The 25,602-nt window shown below is 35.1% G+C and overlaps 1 protein-coding gene across 6 annotated transcripts in view; it reads left to right on the top strand.

Moving 5' to 3' along the window:
• PCDH9 (protocadherin 9) overlaps window positions 1-25,602 on the top strand; it is a 684,038-nt gene that overhangs the window by 609,980 nt on the left and 48,456 nt on the right. The gene's annotated exons all lie outside the window — the stretch shown is intronic.

The raw sequence follows: 25,602 nt of genomic DNA, 5'->3' as shown, positions 1-25,602 counted from the left end.
TGATTGCCCAGATGTGGTGAGTTTAGTCTCCTTGAAAGAGATGGTATGTTTAAAAATGCTTGTTATTTACTGAATATCTACTTTATTGCTTCATTTTTTGAACATCTCTACCCAGCTGGCTTTAGGAAAACCCCTCACCCAGGAGTTTTCTATTTCTCTGAAATGATCATGAAGGTCCCTAAGTTGTCCTCAGATAGAGACCTCTATAGCATAGATAAGTGAAGGTATTTGACAGAAATCCTACCCCTTCTGTTTGCTAAAGCCTTAAATTTGTCATTGAAAGATGTTGTTTAATCTGTGAAAAAACACTGGTATGGATTTAGCATTCAAATGGCATTAAAAATGTCAGCAGAGTAACTGAAAGTACCAAAAATAATACACAATGTTAACCTTATTTTAAAGATTTGCGCATGTAGCTTGCTTAGATGATAGCAACCAAATTGTGATTAATATTTACTGGCAGCAGTTGGAGCAACCTGAATGAAACTGCTTTTTTTACTACCAAATCTAGACATCTTAGAGACTTCTTACAAGACACATTAAATAGTTTTTTGTTTGTGAGTCTTCACCTCCCAAAAGCCACAGTAGCAGGCATTGCCTGCCTCTTGTGCCAGTTACTCTTTACTGCAACACCATCTTTCCCATGAGTGAGCAAACTGGACCAGTAGGGGTAAAGCTCAGCTTCTGATTTCTTCTTGCCAGTCTCTCCCTGTTTTTGTGTTTTCTTTTTTGGTGGGGTTGTGTGTGTTTGGTTTTCTCGTTGGTTTTACTTTTTCCTTTTAATCAAGTAATTTCTCTCCATTACACAAAGGAAAAGTAACTAAATTAAAAGACTTTTCATGCCAAGCCAGTGCAAAATTTAGGGTTGGTTTTTTTTGTGAACTTGCACCACAGGAATCAGAGGTCACCAGAGATTATAGGATTTGTAAAACTCAAAAGCACAAACTCAAGGGTTGCATGAACTACCCTTTTGTATGGAGAAAAATTGCCTTGCAAGAATCCATTCCTTGGAACTTTATTTGTCTTTAACCCTGTAGTTGCTAGAGGACACAATATTTGAAAGCATTTTATATTGGGGGTGGTTGGTTGTTTGAAGGTTTTTTGGTGGGCCATTATTTATTTTTCACAGGGAGTAAGGCAACACTGCCTACTGTCCAGCAAAATCATAGTTGGAAATGCTAGCATATGAACTGAAATATATGGTCAGGAGGTTCAGATAAGGAAAGTTCTGCTCTGAAAGCCAATAAATGCATATACTGTAAGCCACTGTTTTATTTCTAAATATCAGCATGAATCTTGTTAGAGATTCAACACAAACTGTTTGCCTGAAATTAGTCAGACTAAATCTTTCATGTAAAAATCAGCTATGACTGTAGGGAGTTTACTTTATTACTTTGGAACCAGGCACAGTGAAAATAGATTTTTTTCCTTTCTATGAAATTAGTAAGTTATAATGAAATGGTTAAGGCTGTGAGGTGTGGCAAATCCTGAACTATGTTTCTCCTAGATTGGGATTGCATGTGGGGCAGCAGCAGACTTTTCCATGGCTGTTTGCATTAGATGAATGCTGCTCGAGGGCATGGCAGTGGAATTGGCTTCCATCGCTTACACAGTTACATAATGTACTTGGAATGGAAAAAGGATGCTTCTCCATTAGAGAATCCAGAAAACTGTGTCCCTTACTGAACCCAGTGTTTAATATGCAGGAGAGAGCACTGAGAGAGGGAAGGCAGGGAGAGAGTGAGCTGTAACATAGGGCTCTTATACAGCTTCATAGCAGTTTGGGCGTTTGTTGTTTCATTGGGTTTTGTTAGTTTGCTTTTTTTTTCCTCTTCCTATCTGTGCCTGAGCATACTAATTGCTTCTTTTGCTCTTCCTTGTTAGTTCTGTTAGTTCTTCAAATGCTGTACTGTGCATAATGCCTTACACTGAGGGGGAAAGTGTGAAGGTCAGCTGGTAGTATGGCATCTCTTTAGCGAGAAGGTTTTACCCTCTAGTATTCTTTACACATGGTCTTTTCACTTTTTTCACTTACGGCAGTACTTTTTATTTAATTTTTTACTTGAATGGATGATCTGTTTCTGAGGGACATTGTTTCTTTTTGTTGCTTTGTTAGGCGGTCTTTTTTTCTTTCTTCACTGTGTTTGTGTAGGTCATGTGAATTATGGCCAGAAGTTTTCCTTGGAAACCTCGGCTTGAATTTATTTGAATAAGGGGCCCAGGCACTGTTCTGTAAGAATGCCTTTATGAAAGGCCCATTGTTGAAATTTTGGAACAGGGAAGAATGTATTAGTGCAGCCCTGAAAGTGACTGCAAAAATGATGGTACGGCACTATGTACTTGTGTTTCCTTTACTCTTCCTCAGATAGGCTCAGTTACCAGCCAGGGAAAAAAAAAGAATCTTTTCCAAATGCCAGGTCAACAAAATCAGCCTAGAATCAGACAGCCAATCTAATGTGTGTTTTCTGATGATACATACTTTATGCTTGTAACCTAATTAAAATCATTGTTGCTGTTTGAATTTGAAAATAAATTAAGCTCATTTGCTTGTATGTGATCAGTAAGAGTGGCAAACTCACTTTTCCACAGTAAAAGATGAATGTTAGAAATAATCATTAACAAGATCCAGGTTTATCCTTGTCATTGAGTTGACCTTTTATCCACTTAGAGCTGATGTTCCTGGTGTGCCTTGTAAAAGAATTCTAATTCACAAGACAGACATAAAATCTGATGACTGTTGGGTATTGAAGAAGATCAAGCATTTGCACTTACTATTTTGATCTATTAGCTGTCAATGGTATACAAGTGTCTTGAATAGATATAGGTACATTTTATAATAGTAGTTATAAAGAATGCTTGTAAATGTTCTGCCTATAAATCACCTGCTGTACCACAGCTGCATCAAGGCAGCATGATCTGGATGACACAAAATCATGAAGGTTTTGAAAGTGAATACAGATAATGTACTTTAGAGAGCCAATTTGTACTTAGTTTCTTATCATTTATTTTGTTGATATTAATATTGCTAAGTTTGTGATACGTTGTCTTCTCTTACTTTAACATTTGGTATTCTCATAGTGCATTTTGTAAGATGAAATAAAAACATGATATTGATTTAAAGTTCTAGGAATGAAGAATTTTTGTGTAGGTGAATTTAACGTGTTGCATTTTTTTTGCAGCATGTCAGCGTTAATAGGACCTCTAGTTTATAACAATGTGAATAGTGACATCTGTGCACTATCTGTTAAGAATATTTAATAAATCAAAAATCCAGGTCAATCAACAGCAAAATTGCAAATAATTGTAACTTCCAAATATTAAAATTAGTTAAATGAATATTAATGGTTAACATCAAAATGCAGTGGCATATACGGTTTCTCAGTAAATGTACAACAGAAAAATCTGCCTTCATTTGTAAAGATTCAAAATACTGGATTTTTTTTAACCTCGAAGGAAAGTTTTGGCATGCTTAGCATGAAGTAGCTGGACTGCTAAGTAACTATTATAACTCTACTTGCCTTGAATCTTCAGTTCACAGTTCTAATCTTGAGAGCTAAAGTTTCTTCTCAGGTGATGCAGTTTTCATATACGTAGTAAAAAAGAGTGCAATTAATTTATTGTAAGTGTCTGTTGCTAAACAGATACTAACTGGGTATTAGAAATAGGCTCACAGGCAGCCTCTTTTATATGCTTTCTAGTTTTACACTATGTTAGTTACCTGTTTTTATTATCAACTATGCATTCAGATTTACCTTTTCTCCCTCTGCCTGTAACATCTGGAGTTGGAATACAGCTTTTTTTGCAATAGCCGGCCTATGTAGCATAATACTATGAACAGGTGTGTAATCATAAATATTTATGCTTTCCTTTATGCAGAAATACTTGTATGTTAAAATTGTGGAAGGGTTATTTACTGATTTTATATCAGCATATTAATAATTAAGTGAGTCATAAAACATATGCACATTTCTTAACACTGTGGTTTTATACCAATATATATCCCTCTGTACAACCATCTGGCATTAATTAGTAATAGGTAAATTACTGTAATTTTAGTACAAAAGAAATAAATGTGTCAGCTGTGGACTGCATAGTATTACTGTATCCACTTACCTTTCACTGCAGATTTCATACACAGAGCTATATTAGATGTAACAATCTTTCTTTTTACTGATATTTTGTTTACTTAACATAGATCTAATAACTGTTTTGATTGTGCTATACATATATATTCATAAACATAATGAATTCATATTATATATTCATAAACAATGAATTCTTAGGCACACATATGTGTGAATTGGCCAAACATTCCTGGTGTGTATATATATAAGGATATAAGTATGGATATGGAGATATGTTCACATATACACCTACACACATATATGCATAAAGGAGTGTGTATATACAGTAACTCTAAGAGTAATCCTCATATCATGCCAGAAACAGGGTGTTTTTTGTTCTGAGAAGCCTCTATTGTTAAGAAGACACCATACCAATAGCAAATGAAAAGTATATATTAAACAAGCAAAGGAGTGAGGATTGGGACAGAGAGAGATGAAATGGGTTGCCAGTTATTACAGAGGAAATCATCAGCAATTGGGAAACTGGACTTAAATCTTTGCGGTTTGAGTAAAACCTTTAACTCCACCCTTTCTGGATTTATTTCCATCACATATAAAAAGAATTCACCAAAATTAATTCAGCTCAATATGTTGTAAATGGGAAATAAACAGACAGAGTTTTCAATTAATTGAATTAGATTAAATCTTGAGATCAGAGTGCCTTTTTTCTTCACCAAAAAAAAAAAAAAAGAAAGAAAAAAAGAAAAAAGAAAATCTCAAACCAACCAAACAACAGTTTTCTGCCAAAAATATCCTGTATTCAGATTTACAAATATCCTTTGTTCAGAAATGTTAAACATGTCAATCGGTAGCAGAGACCAGTGCTGATGTGCAGTGTATTGGATGGCCCTTCGAGTTCACAATGAGTCAGGAGATGATTAGCTTTTAAGCAGAGTTGCAAAACCCAAAACAATGACCATATATGCAACAGGAAAGTGATGATTTGTCTAAATCAGACCTTTATTTAGCCAGCTGTTGACAGCTAGCGCTGGCTGCAGTGAGATGGACTGGCTGGATCGTTCAGCAGCTCTGCCTCAGGTTACAGGGGAACATGGACAAGCAACCTCAATTTGGTCCCTCTGTGTTGCTGAGGAATAAATTCAAAGCAAGATTTGGTAGCTATGGAACAAAGAATAATTGGATCATTGTGTTTTGAGGGGAAATATACATGGCATTGTATACAATATACAAACAAAAAAGAATCTCACATTTATTTCTGCTCTAGCTTGGGTTTTTTTCCTAAGTTTTTTATTGTAACTTCTTTTTAATATCAATGAAAGAATCAAGGTCTCATCTGCTGTCAAATGCTTTTAAGTTCTCCTGGACACTTATCTGTGTCTAGAATGTGATTTGCATAGATGGGCCCAAACCTTGGTTGGGCAGGAAAGCCTTTCATATAATTCAAGACTGATATAACAATGATCTTTACATTCCCTAGCCTTTAGTAGTTTGGATTCCATGCTGCTTTTTGACAGGTATCTTCTCTTGCTTCTGTGCTGTAGTTTTAGCCTGTCTTTTGTGATATAGTTCTACTCTCATTTTTCCAACTTATTTCAGCCTGACTATTTTTATAATCTTTCAAGTCCTGTTTGAGTTCTAACTTTACTTTGGAAATACAACAATATTTTGCTTTGATATTTTTTCTTAAAAACTTTTTTTTCTTTTTAGGATTCAGTTTTTCATAAAACCATCTCAGTATGAGTGAGGGTTTTTTATTGGTTGTTTGTTGGGCGTTTTTTTTCCAAATAATAAAATATAACACCCTTGAAAGTAAATAGCATTAACACAATGTAATGTGTTTCATGATATTTTGCAAAAGGGTTATTTAAAGCTTATTTACAAACAGTTCTTTGTATCCATATAATGTACTCAGTACATGAATAGATTTGTCATTTTTACCTATGCAATAGATGTACAAATGTGTTACTATTTTCTCACCATAAATGTTTGTTTGTATGCTCTAAACTGAATGGACTTTTTGTAGTGTGTAGCCTCAGTGGTGCAAGAATTTATCATTTTTTGTTAGTGTCGGCTTACTTAACATTTTAATTACTTTAATCAATATTATTATGAATTAATGAATTCTCACTAGTTTTTCTCAGACAAAACAACAAAATATGAAAGAACTTGATCAGTCAGCATGTAAGATCGGGAGAGCAGAAGTCTGTTCAGACATACAGATTTAGTTATTTAAATACTTAAATAATAAATATGTATGGTTATTTAATAAATAATTTAAAAATATTCAATAAGCAATATATTACTATTAGGTTTTATTTCTAAATACTTGCTTAGTCTACAACATCACATTATGTAATCATCTAAGTTATCTCTAATTTATTTCCTGCAAATGGTTTCACCAGGGTAAAACAAATTAATCTTGGTTATTTAATGCTATTTTGGAGTCTTAATTCCCTCCTGCTGAGCCTGTATTATATATATAAGGACAGTGAATTACTAGGTTTCTGGGCTATTGTTTTACCTGCTTCTTTACCAGCTTCTGAGAGAAAGAGTAGAATTGTGTAATATTTCAAATCTAAAAAATAGTTTTATTTCTATTAGCAATGCTTTCTACTCTGTCTGAATCTACTGATAAAAACTTCCATTTTTCTGTCATTCCTATTTCTGTTTGTCCATATGTCACATTGGCATTACCTTTAGGGCATCTGTAAGCAACTATTTTATATTAATTCTTCATATTTTTATGTTAGTAGAATCTCTGTCCAAGTGAGTACCACAGGCTATCCTTACAGAATTTTTTTCAGCACTCATACATAATCCTGGAGAGTGAGCTCCTGGCAAAAAACAGAAACCACGTAAACCTAATGGAATCAGAGAGAGCAAAGCATACTTCAGCAGTTCTGTGTCCTCACATGCACAACCAGTGTTCTCTGCTTTCCTGGATGCCCCAAGTCAAAATAACTCAATATGCTAAGGAAAAGGACAAAAGAGTGTTGGTTGAATATAAATATGGCTTGTATCTAGAAAGCCTAAGAGGATCACTAGTTCCTAGCTGATATAACAAGTATGTTTTCTGAATGTCCTGTGTGCTTCCCAAACAATTATGCACATACCACGGGACTGGAAGCAAGAGTATTTGTATGCGTGCTGCTATCTTGTTGGCACAGCTGGACTCTTAAAATATGTTTCTACCCAGTACATGATGAATTATTCTGCAGACTGTTATTCTGTAATTCTGTTGTTTATAGGTTGCTTTAGGCCACTCAGAAAGTCATGAGCATGGTCAATCAAATACAGAACACTTATAAATTCTGGCTTTAAAGAACACATATAAACTTCTTGCCATGCAACACTAGCTTGAATCACCTAACCTGAATATTAATGTCTGTGCCAGGTGTTGTGAAATAAGTTGGGGTTTTCTTATGGAAGCACTGGAATGTGATTGTACCTGACTGTTCTTGTAGCCACTGATGTTCTTGAAATATTGTCCCCATAACAAAAGAGATGACAGCAATTTCTGGATCCCGGAAATTTTTTAAAATAAAACATAATTGTAGTTTAAAGGAATCACACGTGGTGAAAATTGTGGTCTCTTGTTGTGGAAGATGACACAGTTTTGAACTGCTCATATCTTCATCATTTCGTACAATTAGATCTTCAAAATTCTGGAAGATTTTTGTTAGCTTAATTTTGAATGATATAAATATATGATCTTCAGTTCTAAAATACTGAGTGCTCTGTTTATTCCAGAGTGATTATTTATGAATAATAATGCCCTGACAAGAATGGAAGACCTGGCAAATCCTTGATTCAAATAGGATTAATATAATGGCTATTAAAGAAGTCCTTAATTAAAGTACGAGTCCCTCTGCATGTGGCTGAGGTGCCTCTAAGAGCAGTGGGACACTGGGGTGTCTTGTGCCTGGGCAGGAGTGAGTGCTGTGAATTTAAAAAGGACCTGCTCCATGGAAGTGCAACACTTCAAGGTAAAATTTGAAGCATGTTTATCAAAGCCTCTATTAATAGGCTTGGATTTAGGCTTGGCCTGTAAATGAATTGTGAATTAAATTTTATTCTAATGTGGATAAAATGTTTAGTTGTCTGATGTGGAGTCAGTTGCAATTTCAAATCCAACTTTAACAAACCTTTTCAGTCCATTATTTCTAGCCACCTTTTGAGTAGTTAGGTATTTTCTACAGAGCAAGGAACACTTACACAGCAAGAATAGAGATGGAAGCAAATAAACAGGCTATCCAGAAAGTACCTATGCTGCTCTCCCAGCAGGATCTCAATAGTGGTATTTGAATTCAGTGATTGAAGTAGTGAGATCTCCTAGCAAGGAACTCCTATGCACTTAGTGATTCATTTTTAAAAATCCATTTGTAATAAATTATTTCATGGCATTCCTTTAATTATTTATGATACCAAATGGTCATTCAACATTCTGACTCACGGCTTGATCCACTTACACAAACACAGCTATTCACTGCATAGTTTTCAAAGGTGCTAGGCATTTTCACTTTACTCAAGCCTGGTCTAAAATGCCATTCAAACTGCAAACAGAAGCCAAAATTGATTAGCTGTTCAAAAATCTAAGCCTTAACTTGCAACTGTGGCATTGAAAGCCTTGCCTATATCATATATCTGTATGTATATAAGAGTAGATACACTGTGTTCAGAATAAGTTTGTTTTAAACAAGTACATAAATACTTTAATATGCTTTTGAGGGTTTTTTGTTTGCTTACTAATTTTCCTTAAACATACTTGATTTAAATTCTGTACCATGATTAAAATATAAAACAATAAATCAATGACAAACTCTGTACTGCTAGTCTAACTAGTGGAGTTGCATTTCAGATCTGAATCTCCTCTTGAGAATTAAGCTAAGGAGAGCTACCAGGACAATCTTCTGCAGTAAGTGGTGATCTATTTGGTGGAAATCGTGCATTCAGAATGGAAATGAGCCTGCTTGCAAAACTCGAGTGCATACTGGGATAGGCAGCTTTGAGGAGAAGAAACCCTATTTTTCTGTTGTGTTGAAAGCTAGCTGGCATCATTAGAGTCTTCAAATATGACATTGACAATTGAGATGAGCATCTGGTAGCATTTGATAATGGTCTACCACTGGAAATAAGGTAATAAATTTCCCCATAATGGTTCACTGCCAACAGTGCTCATTTATGAGTGAAACAAGATGACCATTTATTTTCCCAGTTGGGCAATGTTGCAGATTTGTGTTCTGTTCCTTTTGGTGAAGATCTGAAAGGGCTATTAAAGATATATTGTTGCAAACTAAGTGCATTGCTTTCAAATGTTCTGTGTGACAATTCCTTGTAATTCTGTTTTAATGTTGAACACTTTGCAGATATATTCACGTAGGAATATATCTGAATGTGCAGAATCCAGCTTTTTCCTCCTTACTACAAATACATGCTTTCTACATTCAAAGAGTAAAAGCATAAATTTTCTGTTGTAGGCTGGAGGAAAGCTGTGAATTGTGCTATTTTAACAATGCAACAATCAGCTTAAAGCTGATTCATATGCACTTAAAACAGCCTTTGTTTCTGCCACCTCTTAAATAGAAAATGCTCTAGGGCCTAGATTCACAACCAAGCTTATCCAAGGGAATTTTTCGTACTTGCTGAAGTATGCACATTTAGGAACTATTCTTAATTATGAATCCAATGTTGGTTTTTTGTTTTGCTTTCATCAGCCGTGGTGTGTCTCTGGGAGTAGCAGAAATTCTGCACTGTTTGGGCAAATATCTAATGTTAGTCTAGGTTGGGATCTTGTGCCTTTAGACTTCTGGTATAACTGCTGGAGAATACAGGCACACTTCTACAATGCGGGAGTAGCTGGATTAGCACTCAGCCTCCTTGTGTTGTCATAAGATTATGACAGCTTTGTTAAAAGCTTTCTCCTCTTGTCTCATTGCTAGTGTGTCGAGAGGAGAAGCTAGGTAACTCCAGTTCTCTGTAAGAACATCTGTGCTGAAGTGCCAGCCAGGACTGAGACAGTGTGTCAAAAAAGACTAGCGAGTAGCGCCCGTTTGGCAGTGCAGTAGTCTGGATTTGATGGTTTAGAAGATCACTTCTGCTGTGCTTTTCTTGTTAAGATACTGAGCAGACGTCTGGGGACGTTTTATGCTCACTGAGAGTGTAACATATTTTGCTGAACAAAATTACAGTGTATGCTGCTGCTCCTGCTTTTCCAGTTAAAAAGATCTTTTTTCTTTTTTTAAGCATATGTACATGGGGAGGGTGAAGGGTGAAGGACAGTAAGCTTGTTCATGATAAATGAGTTGCTGCAACAAAAGGCATTGTATTGCTTATTATGTGTACTTGTCGTTAAGGAGAAGTTGTAACAGCATCTCAGTTTCTGCATTACATGCATTTAAGTGCCTGTCCACTAAGGACGCCTGCTTCCACTGATTCAAGTAGGAAAGTTGGCATATTATTCCCCAGTGCACTAAACTCTATGTTGGCTTCTATTAAATGCTGCCAGACAGGCAGAACAATATTTGAAACAAGACTGTTTGAACTGAAATGTAATTGGACTCATTTAAAGTCTTATTGCAATGAAATCTGACTTCCTCATTGTAATTTGACTTGTAGAAACCTCTCAAAAAACATTACCTTTTGCCACAGGCTGTAAATTTAAATTCTGCACAAGGTAAGCATAATGAGAAAAGAAAGTTCTGACATGGCTGGAGATCATATCAGGTCTGGCTTGATTAATTATTTCCACACGATCAATCAGCACCTTATTTAGATAACTGGAGGCACTCACTAGTTAATTTGTGAGTGTAGAACAATGAGGGCAAGCATTTATATGGTCAGTCAATACTCCAATTAGTGTTAGAAAGTCAAATGCAGGCTTGAAAATAGCTAGTAGAAGAAAGGGGACTGAAATAACAATAGCAGCTTCTCTGGTTTTAGATAGCCTTTCTCTGATTACACTGCAGTGACTCTACTCACCCTCTGCAAAACTATTTACCTAGTCTTTCTAATAATCTATTTAATTTATATATATATGTATAAGTTTCTATATGCTTTTAAAGCTAGCTAAAATAAATACCAACAGTGCATTCATTCATGTAACAACCCTCACATTCCCAGCTGTATATCTACTAATTAATCTTCTACCTTAATGGCACTTATTTTCACCTGCAAAACAGACACTAGTTCTAGGAAGTAAAAAACTGCAAAAGCTTGCAAGGCAGAAGTCATAGAAAGGATCAATTACTGCTCCATGTACTGCCTGCTGCAGGGATTAATTTGCCTGAAATATGTGGTGGCCAAATCTGGAAACTGACTCCTGCATTCAGAATAAACTCTCTGGCCACAATGTCAGATATAGTGGGATAACCTGGCAGAGGTTTAGGACAAACGTTCTTGAAATTACATTGTTGTTGTTCCCCATAGCATCTAAGCACTGGCAAATGCCTGTATATCAGAAAAAGAGAAATAATCATTTTAGATAACATTATACTTCTCCACCTTCTGCTTGCAAAAGGAAAGAAGCCAAATTCAAAATCTGACATTTCAGTTAAACCATTTTTATCAACATAAGACTGATTTTAGCAGAATCTTCTATGCGGAAAAAGAAATTTAGAAAATTAACAACACTTTAAGAAAAAATTTGAAATTTTTAAATATTTAAACATACATAATATCAGTTAACCAGCTCATTATGTCATTAAAAAATCTATGAAGTAAGTTTTTTATGGGGTTTTTTTGATATTAACTAAGAAATTTTGGAAGGAGGACTTTGGCTTTGAGTCTGATGAAGGAAAAAGGCACACACATTTATAAGGTGAAAACGATATCATTACTATTCTTAGATTTTTTTTTTTTTTTATTAGAGCACTAATATATTCTATTACTTTTATATTTGATATCTCTTTTTATCCTTAAATCATAATTTCCCCATAACATCAAGCAGATGAGATGGACGAGAAGCCATCATAAAATCACCAGCACAGTTGCAATTGTTAGGTTCTGCAAAGATGTAAGTACAAGGATCATATGGAGAAGAAAGAAAAAACAAAAAAACCCCAGATCGTGTTATCTCAGAAGTCCTCCATTATTCAACTCAAAGTGAGTCTGAGGTACCTCATTGTTAGACTATTGACTTGACTTCCACAGCAATGACTTTTGCTATTTTGTGCGTTCCTGATTTTGCCAGCCTTTCAGGGAGAAAAATGATTTACCTTAAAATATAAATGTAAATATATAAAGAAAAAATATTTGCACACTTTAGTGCCACGAAGTGCAATAAATTGATATATTACTTGCTTGGTACTGCTGCCCAATAGAAGCTCTCTCAGTTTCTTGGAAGATTTTTGAATCAGTTTCTAAATAAAGTCTTCAGCAAGGTGCATGTAGGTGATCTAAGATACGATGTAGTCGACAAATCCTTAGTCTTGTGTGACCTTACTGGGTATAAGTTAAGTAGGTATTAAGATGGGAATTATTTCGACGTGTTTATCATAGGTGTAATTTTTCTGAATTGTAAGCGCAACAAATGTGGCAGGAAAGAACTACTCTGTTCACTTGGGTTAAACCAAATCAAAGCGATTAACTGATTTTTGAATTCTGTGTAGTTAATAGGCCAGCTGGATAAACTATATATTTGGCACCAATACCAGCAATACAACAGATAAAGAATAATACTGTACACGTACAAAGTGTGAGTGTACCCCTAAACATCTCTGAGTGCCCTCCAATAATCCCAGGAAGCTCTGACTGAGCACACACAGCTATGTGCTGATGGACAGCACACCCAAACTTGTTTCTCCCGGGGTTGTGAGTGTTCTGCCTTTGTGTGTGACCTGTACCTGTGCTTCTCCCTAGAACCCATGGCTGGTGCAAAAGGTCCATTGGGTCACACAGGTAGTTCAAGGTCAGGTCCCCAGCATGTGGTCCCCTTGTTGTTCCATGACTCAGCTGGAGTGCAGCTGCCTATGCTGTCAAATGGGGCAGAGACCCCATTAGACCCAGAAGGAGGTCAGGACAATGATGAGATGACTTGAGGCACTGTCACACTGGAGTTGGAGTGCTGCTCTCTTACTTCTTTGTTCCAAGGTGTCTGCTCCATCACAAAATGTCATGCCTCTTTATTCTTCCAGTCAAAATTATTCATTTTCTCAAAAATCCCTTGCAACTATCTGATTATTGTTTAAACCAAGTGATGGCCATTTCATGCAAAGCTTGTCATTGGTAATTTCCTCTTTAGGGGTCTCTGGTTTGGGGCAACATTGTCTCAGAATAGTACATTCCATTTACACACACTGTTAAAACTCACTGTCCTATCCATTGTTATAATCTGCTGTCAGCCTGAGCATGTTAAAAAGAGGAATCTTGGCAGATTCCTCTATGATAAATCATCTAACAAGGTTTAAGGATAAGAACTTCAAGTAAAATAGAGGAATCTCAGGGAATGTGTTAATAACTATTTTTGGTCTTACACCCTAATACTATCTATCTTTGGTCTATTAGCATGGCTATACCTTGAGAAAGAAGTCTATAAAAGAGAATTTAGTTAAGCTTCCTCTGACAAAGTAAACATTTATATACAAGATAAAAAACAGTTAAAGGGATATGGCAAAATAAGAAGAGGTGGTTGTGTCTTTTACTGTGTGTCATCCATATCCTCTCCAGACTGATTCTTTTCCAGCAACTCCTGCAGAAACTGTAGAAGTGCTAATGTATCCCCTTTACACATGGCTCTATGCCAAGCCATAGGATTTTGTTATAGTCCTCCTTTCCTACACCTCTTACCATATTGAATTTGTCCTTGGAATGGACGACATCATTAGGAGCAAAGACTTAATTATAGCCACTTAGAGACAATTTAAGAACTGTTGTTTAATTTACAGCAATTTTAAAGTGGAAGCTAGATGGTAGTTTGGAACTTCAGCAGTTTTAAAACACTGACACATAAGACACTTAGTCAAAGGTTTGTGTAGCACAAATTCATTCTCAAGGAGACATGAAAGCAGTGAGGACTCTCAGACTAATTTTTTTTAAAGCACCAGTGTATATACCGAGGAGTAATCTGGCCAAATCTTTTCAATATAGTGGATTTTTATAGTTGTCTTAACTGGTCATGTTGGCTGGGGTCTATCTTGTCTATCTTTAGACATTTACAGTATGCACATCTGCATTGGAGATAGTTAACCTTTAAGAGAAAGATGTCCATTTTAGGGTATAATTCATTTGTCTATCCTGGCTGGCTTCTTTATGTAGAAATGAATCTTATGCTATATACACTTGTTTTTCATTCTTTACATAAGGTGCCTAGGGTGATTACCTCAAATGTGGATATTTAGTTTTGTTATAATGAATTCCATTCCAGTTACCTTATAAGCCAAGGTTTGAATAGAAGCATTTGCTTCTATTTAAAATGCATGTGCATGAGGTTTTTGATAGATTTGTTTTCTCTATATGACAGTATCTAATTTAATCTTATTACTTTAGCATCTGTAATTCTGGGCTCTCTTTTCTAGTCCCTATACATGTGAATTTGAAAATACATATCATCTGTCATACTCCTGAAAACATGATAAACTCATGGTAACTCTGTTAGCCTATGACAATTTTATATCCAGATTGAAGAGGATTATATTAGTGCAGTTATTTTTAAAGATTGTTGTTGTCATCATTTTTTATCTCTTTGTGAGGAGATCCTGATGGTCAGTCAGATATCACCAGGGATTTTGATTACTTGTTCAATAACTCAAATACATTTCAAGTTCTCCATTTCCCTCTAAATATGAAGAATAGGGAGACATAACTCAATATACTTGTTCCTTAAAACATAGTAAGGTTTCCAGACTGCAACTGGGTGAGTATGTGTTTCTTCATTTGAAACTAGTGAATAATCCTTAGCAGTTTTAGGAACATTGTCATTATAACGGGATGATTTCCAATTCTAAAATATTCAGCACAGAGTAAGAAAATAAAATAAAATCCCTGTGGATTGGAAACGAAGAGTTGATTTTTAACTGACACACACCATGCCTTCTGTGGGTAAGATCTGGCTGGTAAATATGCTTCATTTTGTCATCATATTTCACATTATTTTCTCATTCAGTCATTTATTCCTACAAAGAAAAAAAGGATATTTCTATTTTGAAGAAATATATTTTTTTTTACAGATGACCTTACATTAGACTGTTGGTTTCGCTAAGTGAAATTTACTGGTGGTCTGGCACCGCTACAGATTTTGTTTCTAGTTTCTCCTAGTAGCAGACTAGCACAGAAATGGCCTTCCCTGCCTTCCTGAAAGCTTTTATGTGGACATGCCAGATAGGAAAGTAGGTAAAATCAGATCCTGAAGGCCCATAAAGGAAATGTTATAATGTAGATTACAGACTTTTTTTCCAGTTGGTTTATTTGTTTCAGTATATTTTTTATAGCAGGACACTGCACTGTCTCTGGTTTACAAGGCTAGATTCAGCCTGAAAATGGATAAGCTGGGAAATATGGACCTCTTTTCATGATTTTCCTCATATCAGTGGTGAGCCTAGTACAGATCTGAAAGATGAAAAAGCACATTTCATGGTTTTATGTTGTATTTTAGCTTCTCTATAATTTTCTGCAATTGACATACTGAGAACCTGAACAACACTGCTTGCTGGAATTGTGGAAGGTCTAACATCAGGAGTTCAGAGGAAACAGAGTTCTGTGGTATGAATATGTGCTGCCTTTGTAGCTGGGGAGATGGGTGTGAATGGGGAATAAAATGCTGTTACCCTTCTTCAGTTAAATTGCTGCCCTGCTTAGCATAATGGTGACATATAATGAAGTTTTAATAAAGTTTCTGGCTACTTTAAAAAAGGTATTTTAAGTTTTTGGTGATCTACTTGATATTTGGCTGGTGCTCAGAGAACCTTTGCAAATATTCTCTAATGATACATACAAGAAAGTAATAACTATATGCATAATGTTGTCATGAAAACTAATATAGTCCCCAGCCATACTACTTTCTCCCTTTTACTTGAAAACCATCTTTCAACAACAACAATATTAACTATAGAAAAATGTTTTATTCTAAAGGATACTGAAGAAAATCACCATTTCCCTTACCAGTGAATGTATTTTTTTCTCTTGTGTATAAATACACACAGCTCTCATAATCCTCAATGCTCTCAATTATTTTTAGCTTTGACTTAGTATTAACTGGTGAATATTACCAGTTTCAATGTATTTCAATACATTTATTCTGAATTTCAGTTCATAACTCTTTATGCATATAACTGAAATTAATTTAAATCTCAACCTTAGCAGAAATTATATTTAATGGGCTTCTACAATCTGCCCAGTCTGTTCATATGAGAATTTTTTTTTTTTTATTTGATGTAGAAATGGATGAAGGAAGCTCAACAAGTTCTAAAGAAATTCAAAAATATGAGATTTTAAGAAAAAATGTTAAATTATTTATACTATTTCTTAGCAAGATTTCTGAAATATGCAAACACATAACCCAGTATTATTTAACTACATGATATTCCTCAGTCAGATAGTTAGATCTTTTTCCTTTTCCCCCCCCAAAAAAATTCCACTTCTGCAGAATCTATAAACTTTTGAAAATGTATTTCTTTCTTTTTCTTCTCCCGTCCCAAAAAGAAAGTAACAAAATCACAAATTTTATTCCTGAAAATAAGACTTGGAGTCAGTTAATTGCACATGATTGTGCCTTTACAATTCTTTTTCATTTTTCTTCTGTTTTGCTCTGGGGTGTTTTTAGATAAAAGTTCTGTTTATGAGCAAATTAGTTGTCATTGGTTCTTTGTTGTCAGGTAATCTTTCATTGATGCTGGAAACCTGAGCACGTACATGATCAAATTTCTCTAATTTAGAAGCTGTATCATTAACAGTTTTAGTACATGCTAAAATACTTGGAAGTAGTACTTTGTTGCTGACAAGGTATTTTTGTCATCTATAAAGAACTTAGAAATTACAACTGAGCAGGCAACCTCCCTTTACAAGAGTAACTTTTAATAGCTAGAAAAATTGCAAACTTCCTCTTAAGTGTAAGTTACAAAGAAAACTGAGACCCTGCTTCGATATCCTTGTGTATGCACATCTGAAAAAGTGAAATGTCCCCTCTCAAACTAATTTGATAGATGAGAATCAGTTGTTTACTATTTTCACATAACCCTAAAGCAGGTGTGATGGCTTGCACGTGGTCATGATGGCTGTGTTATATTGAGAGTTGACCAAGTATGTAGAAGCAAATTTTAGGGTTTTTTTCCCATTCATTTCTAGACACAGGGGTATCTCCTGAGGATAGCAACACTAACAGTTACAGATAATAGTATCTTGGACCACTGAGTGAAGTATGTTTATGAATTTTCAGATACTCTTAATTTTTGACAAGGGATTATTTTTTCTTTCACACCTATGAAGTCAAGACATGAGCACATGGAGCCTGGACAGTTAGAGTCCAGCTACAAGTGATGTCACACCACTTGTGCAGTTCCCATGATACATGGTTTGTCTGCATGCATACTAGTAAGATTCTTTTACTAAGCAAACAGTGTAAGATCATCTCTGCATATTTGGCAGTGATGATGTATAGATAGGAGAAACTTTTTCACTCTGATGATAGTCAAGCACAGGAATAGTGTCCCTGAAGGTCTCTGAAGTCTCCATCCCTAGAGGTTCTCCTGACTGGCAAAAGCCCTGAGCAATCTTTGCTAATCTTTACGGTGGTGCTACTTTGAGCACAGGGGGGACCAGAGACTTCCGGAGATTCTGTCCTGACTTAAACTCTTTGACTTCTCCATTCTTTTGGGCAGCACCTGTGCTGTGTCCAGGACCTGCTTCCTTCCATGACTTAAATGTCCAGAGTAGTTCAAATTTTATCTGCTAATATTAAGATATGTGATCAAAAAGAGATATTTGCCAACTCAAGTACATCATCAGTTGGGGGAACATCCAGGAGTGCCCCTCTAGCTCTGGAAGTCATTGTGTTCATCCTCGTGACCTCATTTCACTGCTTTCCAGCTAGCAGCTGCAGATTTGAGGGGGAAGCCTCAGGTAATATAATCACTTTGATTGAACATGTGCTGTCCCATTTATTTTCTGGAAGTTAAAAGAGGTCAAAACAGAATTTCTGCATGTCCTATAGCACAGTTACAAGAGCACAACTTGGCCAAGGACTTGTTTCTATTCTTTCTTCTGTAAACAGAAAGCAAGTTTGCTTGCAGAATTTTTTTTTTTTTTTTTTTTGGTAAAATACACAAAACAATCTATTTTCCAAGGAAAGGACTTAAATATTTATATGGAAGCAGGTTTAGATTGTTTGGAGTTTTTTGTTCTGTTTTGGGGAAGGTGAATGAGAGGAATGGGAATTTTCAGATTTGGACCTACTTGTGTGGAGATAAGAAGGCAAATAAATTATTTTTTTAAATTAAATATTCTGCTTAGAGTGCCATTCCACAAGTAATCAAGTTACTTTTCTTCTTAATTAGCTTTTATATTATTTATATAATAATTAATTATTATATTAACTCCTGATGGTATTTTAAAATGTTGAGTGCATTACTTTTATTAGATTTGTGTTCTTGATTTTCTCATCAACTTGGATATTTCCTTATAAATAAAAAAGGGTTTCATAGTTGGTTGAAACTTAATGTAATGCTTTTTATTTGGTGCACAATTCCTCTCTTAAATAGAAATCTAAGGGGTTTTTTTCAATAAATTTGATAAAATTTTTGCTTAGTATATTTTACTTTGGACATGTCTGACAAGCCTATATAGTAGCCTGTAAACACAGACATGTTAGTATATTTGCTGTGTTTGGTAATATGTTGTCAATGTGTCACTTGATACCTTAAAGTGATTGCTTCTGAAACTGGAGGGGTTTTGTTATTGTTGTTGTTTCTAAAACCAGCTTAGGTTATCTTGAATTCAAAAACTATTGATTTAAAGGCATATTTCTGAATTAAAATTGATTATTTCAATTATATAATCAATAAAAAAATATGTTAGTATACTATCTAAAATAATTCTTTTTTTTTCACTGTGTAATTTAATAAACCTTGAAAGATCTGGGTTTTGTATTTTATATTAGTAGAGGCTTAAAGTATCTTTTCCTGATTGAATTCTCTAGAGCTATTGCTCCATAAGAAATGAAATCTTCTCAATGTTTCTGGTTTTTATATTAAGGCTTTATACTGTCATTCATAAACATGTCATTGAAATACCTTCCACGTAACTTGACTATCAATAGAAAATCTCTAGTGACAACATAGGATATATTTATCCTGAATAAAACAGCTCCAAGGAATGCTTCCAGCCACTGGAACCAAATTGTCTACATTATTAAATTGTTAAATTTGTCCCTCGTGTGGTTTTTGGCCCAGACCAAATGTGACTCTTCCAAGCAGCTCCTGGGCACAGTCCAGCAGTCAGAACAGACCAGAGACCATCCCCAGTAGGCAGTTCAGATGTGCCTCATCCTGACCTGATTGTTTTGGGGAGCGAAACAGTTAATTAGCAGCAGCACAAGCTTTACATGCTGCTGGTCTCAGTGCCAGAGAACAGTCCCAGAATGTCTAAATCACGGCCTTGAAGGCTTTTCTTCTGTCTTTCCTGTGTAAAAAATGTCCCAGCGAAGACATTTTATTCCTCTATTTTTGTTTGTAATATGCTTTGCCTATTCTTTTGGAGATCTTTTGGCTACCAGTTTCCTCACCATTGTGTGTTCCATTTTGAAGTTTGTGGACCATTTTGTTCTAGAGATATTACTACCAAGGTATTTCACATGTAAAGGATTTGAACCAATCAGCACTACATAAATTTAAATCCCTAACGGAGTGTAGGAAACCAGCACAAGTGAAACTTTGACGTTGTATGTGATGGCTGTAGAACCATGTGGTAAACCGTGGCAGTAAAGAGTAATACACAGCACGAGGTTATGTTTTAATCTCACACTATAAAGTGGGTAAATGCCAGGGAATGTAGCTCATTTTTAGTGTGCAAGTTCTGCTTTCTTTTGCTGTCTTATTTATTTGAATGTATTTAATTGCAGCAGGACATGGATACTTGAGTTGTAGCAAAGTTGTTACATAAAGGAAAGACAGAGGTTGCACACTGATCAGATCTTAAAGCTAGGTGTAATTATATTGCTTCTTGGTGCCAGAAATAAGAGGGGAAAGGAGCACAGTATACTTACATCTCAACTCTGTGAGCTACCAGATGTTCTATAAATCAGAGACAAGTTACTCCTTTACTAGAGTATCTGAAAAACCTTTATAAAATATTATTATGTTGCCAAAGTGTTGAATTACAACAACTGCAATATCTCATGTTTAAATCCATTTTCATTTAAACACATAGTTTTGCACTCTACTTTCTCCTTCGGGCTTTCCAGCAAAGGGATTTCCATAATCATTCCTATAAAGAGGAGTTAAAAATGTAGCCCAGAAACACATTTTGAATGAGTATTTCTATTTCGGTGTAATTCAGCTTTCTTGGGAAGTATATTTTTAATATCTGACCACTTTTGCTTATACAGAGAAAAAGAATGTAATATCATTTACAGTTTTGTTCCCAGGAAGGTCCATTTTCAGTCTCCCTCCAGCAGCAATTACTTATAGAACTATTAATATTGCTTTGAAACAACTTCTGAAGCACTTGCAAGTGTCTGGAGAAACAGGGACTTTCATACAATTTAATTTTTCTGAAAAACTGTAAGATTCTTTTGCTACCAATTACTGTATTTTTTTGCTATAAGTTTGCCATAAATTAGTGGTATGCGAAACTTGAGGAATGTAATATTAGATTGATGCAGACTATTTTCCAGAATTTTTTTTCCCCTAGGTTTTGACAGAAATAGCCAGTTCTTTAGAAAGACTTATTAATAGATCCCTAATAATCTCCTAATTCAATGCATTGGCCTTAGGAGAACTCTCAGTACAATTTTCATACACTGGTTTCTAAATCTTGTTCTGAAATGTGATTTATTTGGGATTTTCTGTGTCATTATATCTCATTATCAGTACCAAATAGCCTCTGCTTCTCAGACTTCTGAAGGTTCTACCATTTTTTCACCAAATGATTGGTTTTGTTAGCTGCTGTTTAAGTATGTATGGTCTGTGATAACTATTTGTATATTGATCACCCTCTACCCGCTGTCATGTGTAAGACAGTAACTTAAAAGTAAACATGTTCAGATACATTTCCACATTTAACCTAATGCCCTTCAGAAACCTTGCCGTGGTTACTGTTTATTTCAGACATTTGCAGCCTCAGGTATACTCTGGGAGATGTTCTTTTTTTCCTTCTCTGTCTGTGTGATATGTGTGCTGTTGTGTTTTGGTTTTATTTGTTTTTTTGGGATTTTTTTTTTTTTTGGCTGAATAACATTTAAATACATACTAGGCAGTGAAGAACATGTGCTTTTATGTGTGACATTTTATAGAACCATTTCCATGAACATTCAAAGACATAATTGGAAATAGAGGTGCTCAGAGGTGTTACTAAAATGAGCATTCATACACACATGAATTCTGTCCAAAAGTAATGTCTAATCTAAGACCAGATAAAACAACTGGTTGTGATGAATGAGGACAAGGTGGAGGAAGGATCAGCATACCAAAACAAACAACAGATGATGGATGCTACTTTCTCTACCTAGGACTTCACTGAAAGTGCTCATTTGTGACAGAGTAAAGCAAAATATAAAAATATACCCAGAATAGCCAGCAGCAGTAACAGATTTAGAAAGAAGTTAGGAGAACAATTCAGTGGAGAATTCTTGAAAATATCTGCTACTAAATCCAGTGCTATACTCTCACTGATCTTATATAACACTACATGTTACAATTTATCTATTGTTGCAGGTAGTTGTATATTGTATGAGCTTGCCAGTAATATATTGCAGATAGATATTTTTGTTTGTTTGTTTACCTCTTTTTCCTTTGCAAAGTTGTGCAGAAAGTTCGATGAGTTTCAGACAGGTTTTAGCATTACTCTGTAGAGTTTCAAATTTTAAGTTCTTGTGAATAAGCAAGATTTGAGAAGTAATTTCACAAATATCCAAGACCCTGAGCAGTGGAAATCAGTGCATCCAGATTTTGTAAAAAATACCTGCTGGACTCAAAGGTATGAATGATTTCTAGCTAAATGTTGATATGTTGTAAATGCTTTGTGCAGCTTCAGTTACATTCTTCAGCAGGGGAAAATGAAATTTCTTTTACATGCTTTTTGAATTGTGTTTTAAGCATTAGGCAAAAAGATCTCTACCTTCAAGTGAAATTCCAATGCTAGAGCAAATTAACTACTGGGGAACAGCTTCTTCATTAGGTCACAAATTTTTAGTGTTCTATGTAAAATGCTATTCATTGCCAGAGGAAATTTTGTGAGGAGAAATGGGAAAGAGAGCAAAAGGGTGAAAATAATTAGGATATGCAGATTAGAAAGCAGTACAGTTAGGAATATATGTGATAATGAATACATTATGGTATTTTAGGTGGATTAATATCAGTGCTAACTTCAGAATGCAGTGAAATGAGTGAATATTTGGTACCTCCCTAGGAATATTTAGAAGTGAAAGTATTTGGTGATAGACAAAATGTTTTGGTTCTCTGCCTGTTACTGGACAGTACTAATTTAAAATGGGTTCCTTCTCCAAGCCATGGTTCAGTTTGTCTATAAACTTCTCAGTCTGGGTTTCTACTTCATTTACTTTTGTGTTTGAGCACATGGGTGTCAGTAGGTATGACTTTCTACTAGAAAGCTTAGCAGATAGTATATTTCAGTGTTTTACTGACCAGAATTTGCCAATATGTTGCTAAGAAAGATCACCTTGTTTGATATCTAAGAGCTTGTTATTTAAACAGCTTATTAGGCTGAAAGCTAACAATTAACTGAATTCAAAACTAAACTAATTCAGACTACTTTAATCTATGTGATGCTTTAGGCTGTGTTTCTATTGTATGCAGGAACAATTCTAAAAAGCCTGAAAAACTTGCTTTTCATTATGAAAATTTTGTTTCCTATGAAAGACAACAAATGGATGTTGATGATACTTTCACTACAAGGAAAAGATAATGTGAATAGTAGTAAACCACAACGGAGGTAATTGTGAATGCTGACAATAAATTGCACTAGTTCCAAATGATGCCTTTGAGCAAACTGGAAATATCACAATACTTTCTTTAAACTTTGATGTTCATCTCACATATTTCATAATAAGGATTTTTCTATATTTGAAGCTGAGAAGATCTATTTTTCATTAAATACTCCAAATGAACTCTTCTGTTTTAGCTGGTTTTCTTACCCTGTTTCTGCTTTAATAAAATTCTTCTGTTTAAAAAGGAAAATGTCTAATCTGAAGCCTTTTCTCATAATTCATCCACAGAATCTTAGCAAATGGATGTAAACCAGATCATCTAGATCAGTGTTCTTCCCTAATTCAGTAAAGTTCTATTTCTGATTTTCACTGTAGATTATTTCAGGTTTAACTTGATTTGCAGATAAAGCCCGAGGTGACAAAAAAAATTGTAGCTATAAGATTTAGAGTTTGGGTGATGTAGCAAGGAAAGAAAAAAAAAAAAAAAAGAACTCTGAACCAATCAATGTTTAAGGGCGCTACAAGTGTTTAAGAGATCCTAATGAAAAATTGTAAGAAGCAAATTCATTAGAAAACATATATATAGAAAGTAAGATTTGAAGTAGCAATTCTTGCAAGACAGTATGGGGAAAGTACATTCTCATTAAATCAGGGAATGAGGTGCTGAAGAACTAACATTTTTAGAGAAGGAAAAATTAAGTTTGTGGTTAGCCTATTTCCAGGAAAGCTTCTTAGTGGATTAGAGGTTGTCTACAGATAGGATTGTCTATATAATTAGGCTTAGATTCATCCTATTACTAGATACCTTGTCAGGTGCCTCACTGGAAGTTTATTAACTGCTAGCACGCTTTTAAGAGAAGAAAATGCCTCCAGGGAGTGATTCAAGGTACTCAAGATTTAAGGTATGTGGAACTCCTGAAGATGTTCTCACCTGTGACCATACTTGCTCTTGCATGTCTCTCTTGACTGAAGTGCTGGTGTCATGAGTACAGTCACCTGATTCTGGATGGGGGAATGATATAAATTTCTTCAGTAACAATATCCATGATTGCAAGTAAATTAGATTTCCAAGCTATTTTTATACTTAAAAGCATTTCTAGACAGCCCAGGTTTTGCTGGGATGTTTTAGTCTGCCTTCCAACAAAACTCTGCTATGTTCCTTGGTGAGCCCTAGTTCTGATTTAGCTGCCTGTCTTTGAAAATCATTTTGGAAAGGAAGGAGCTGCCATTTGAAGGTAACGATTGCTCTGCAGTGATTATCCACTCCCTGATGTCACACACACATAAGGGTAGGTGAGATGAATCCCATTGATATCTAAAATTCTGAATTACTGTACTCTGCTGTTAATCAGACCCTCTCATATTAATCTGCACAGAGCAGCTTGTGACCAGAAAGTTCAAGTCTGACAGTTTAATGCTGCTCACAATATTCTTTCCAAACATTAATTTCCTGCATTTATTTTTAGGTTTGATTTGGGGTTGTAAATATGTTTTCTGACATTCAGCCTAATCTTCTTCCAAATATTTCAAAACTGCTTTCTAGAAACTGTGAACAGAATTTATCTTCTGAATTTTTCAAGTTCACTCATCAAAGCCATTACTTTGTTAAATCTAACTTTTAACCAAGGTTTTTTTATTTCTGGTTTTTTTTACTTTTACCATTACAATAATGCTTCTTGTTCTTCCATGTTTTTATTAAATATTTTCTTTCTCTTTGCATTTGGTTTCTAGTATTTGCATTTGTATACAATCTTACTGATTTAATTTAATTTAGTCATATAGTGAAAATTTTTTGTCCATTTTTCTCTCAAAAGGTTATTTTTACCTCTTTCTTATTTCTAAAAATCCTTTTTTTTTTCCCCTAAGAAAAATGGTTCAGTCTTTGCAGTTAACCTGGGATTTTGTTAGTGTATATCCATTTTCCTTCTTCACATAGATTTCCAGTGCCACTTTTGGCAAATAATTTGGGTTTCGAAAATTCATTTCTTTTTCTGGGCAGAGGATAAATCCATTAGCTTTCTGAAAATCTCATACAAAACTCCATTATGATAAAAATGCTGATCATGACTGGCTAGTCATATCTTGCTAACTTTGCTGTTTTGAAAGCCACTGGACATTCTTTTCATAATCTTCACAACCTTTGTGTTTTTTCCAGCTGGAAACCTTTTTGGTTGAGAGATGGGAAGCTGAAAAACTCTAGCATGTTTTTTCAAGGACATAGATAATAGATTTGCCAGGTTTGTTCTTTCCTGAGAGCCATTAGAAAACCACAGTGTAGGCTGGGTCTTCAACATGACAACAGAAGTGGGAGAGTAATTTTTTCTCTGCCTGTTCTAACTGATGAACCAAAACACATGGAATCATGAAACAGAAAATATTTACTTAGGAACCTGTGGTACTTGCACACAAAAATAGGGGAAGCTTCTT

Source organism: Corvus hawaiiensis, chromosome 2 (assembly GCF_020740725.1).
Source record: "Corvus hawaiiensis isolate bCorHaw1 chromosome 2, bCorHaw1.pri.cur, whole genome shotgun sequence".
Taxonomy (NCBI): domain Eukaryota; kingdom Metazoa; phylum Chordata; class Aves; order Passeriformes; family Corvidae; genus Corvus; species Corvus hawaiiensis.
Note: the sequence above shows the minus strand (reverse complement) of the source record. Positions and strands in the feature narration are given on the sequence as shown.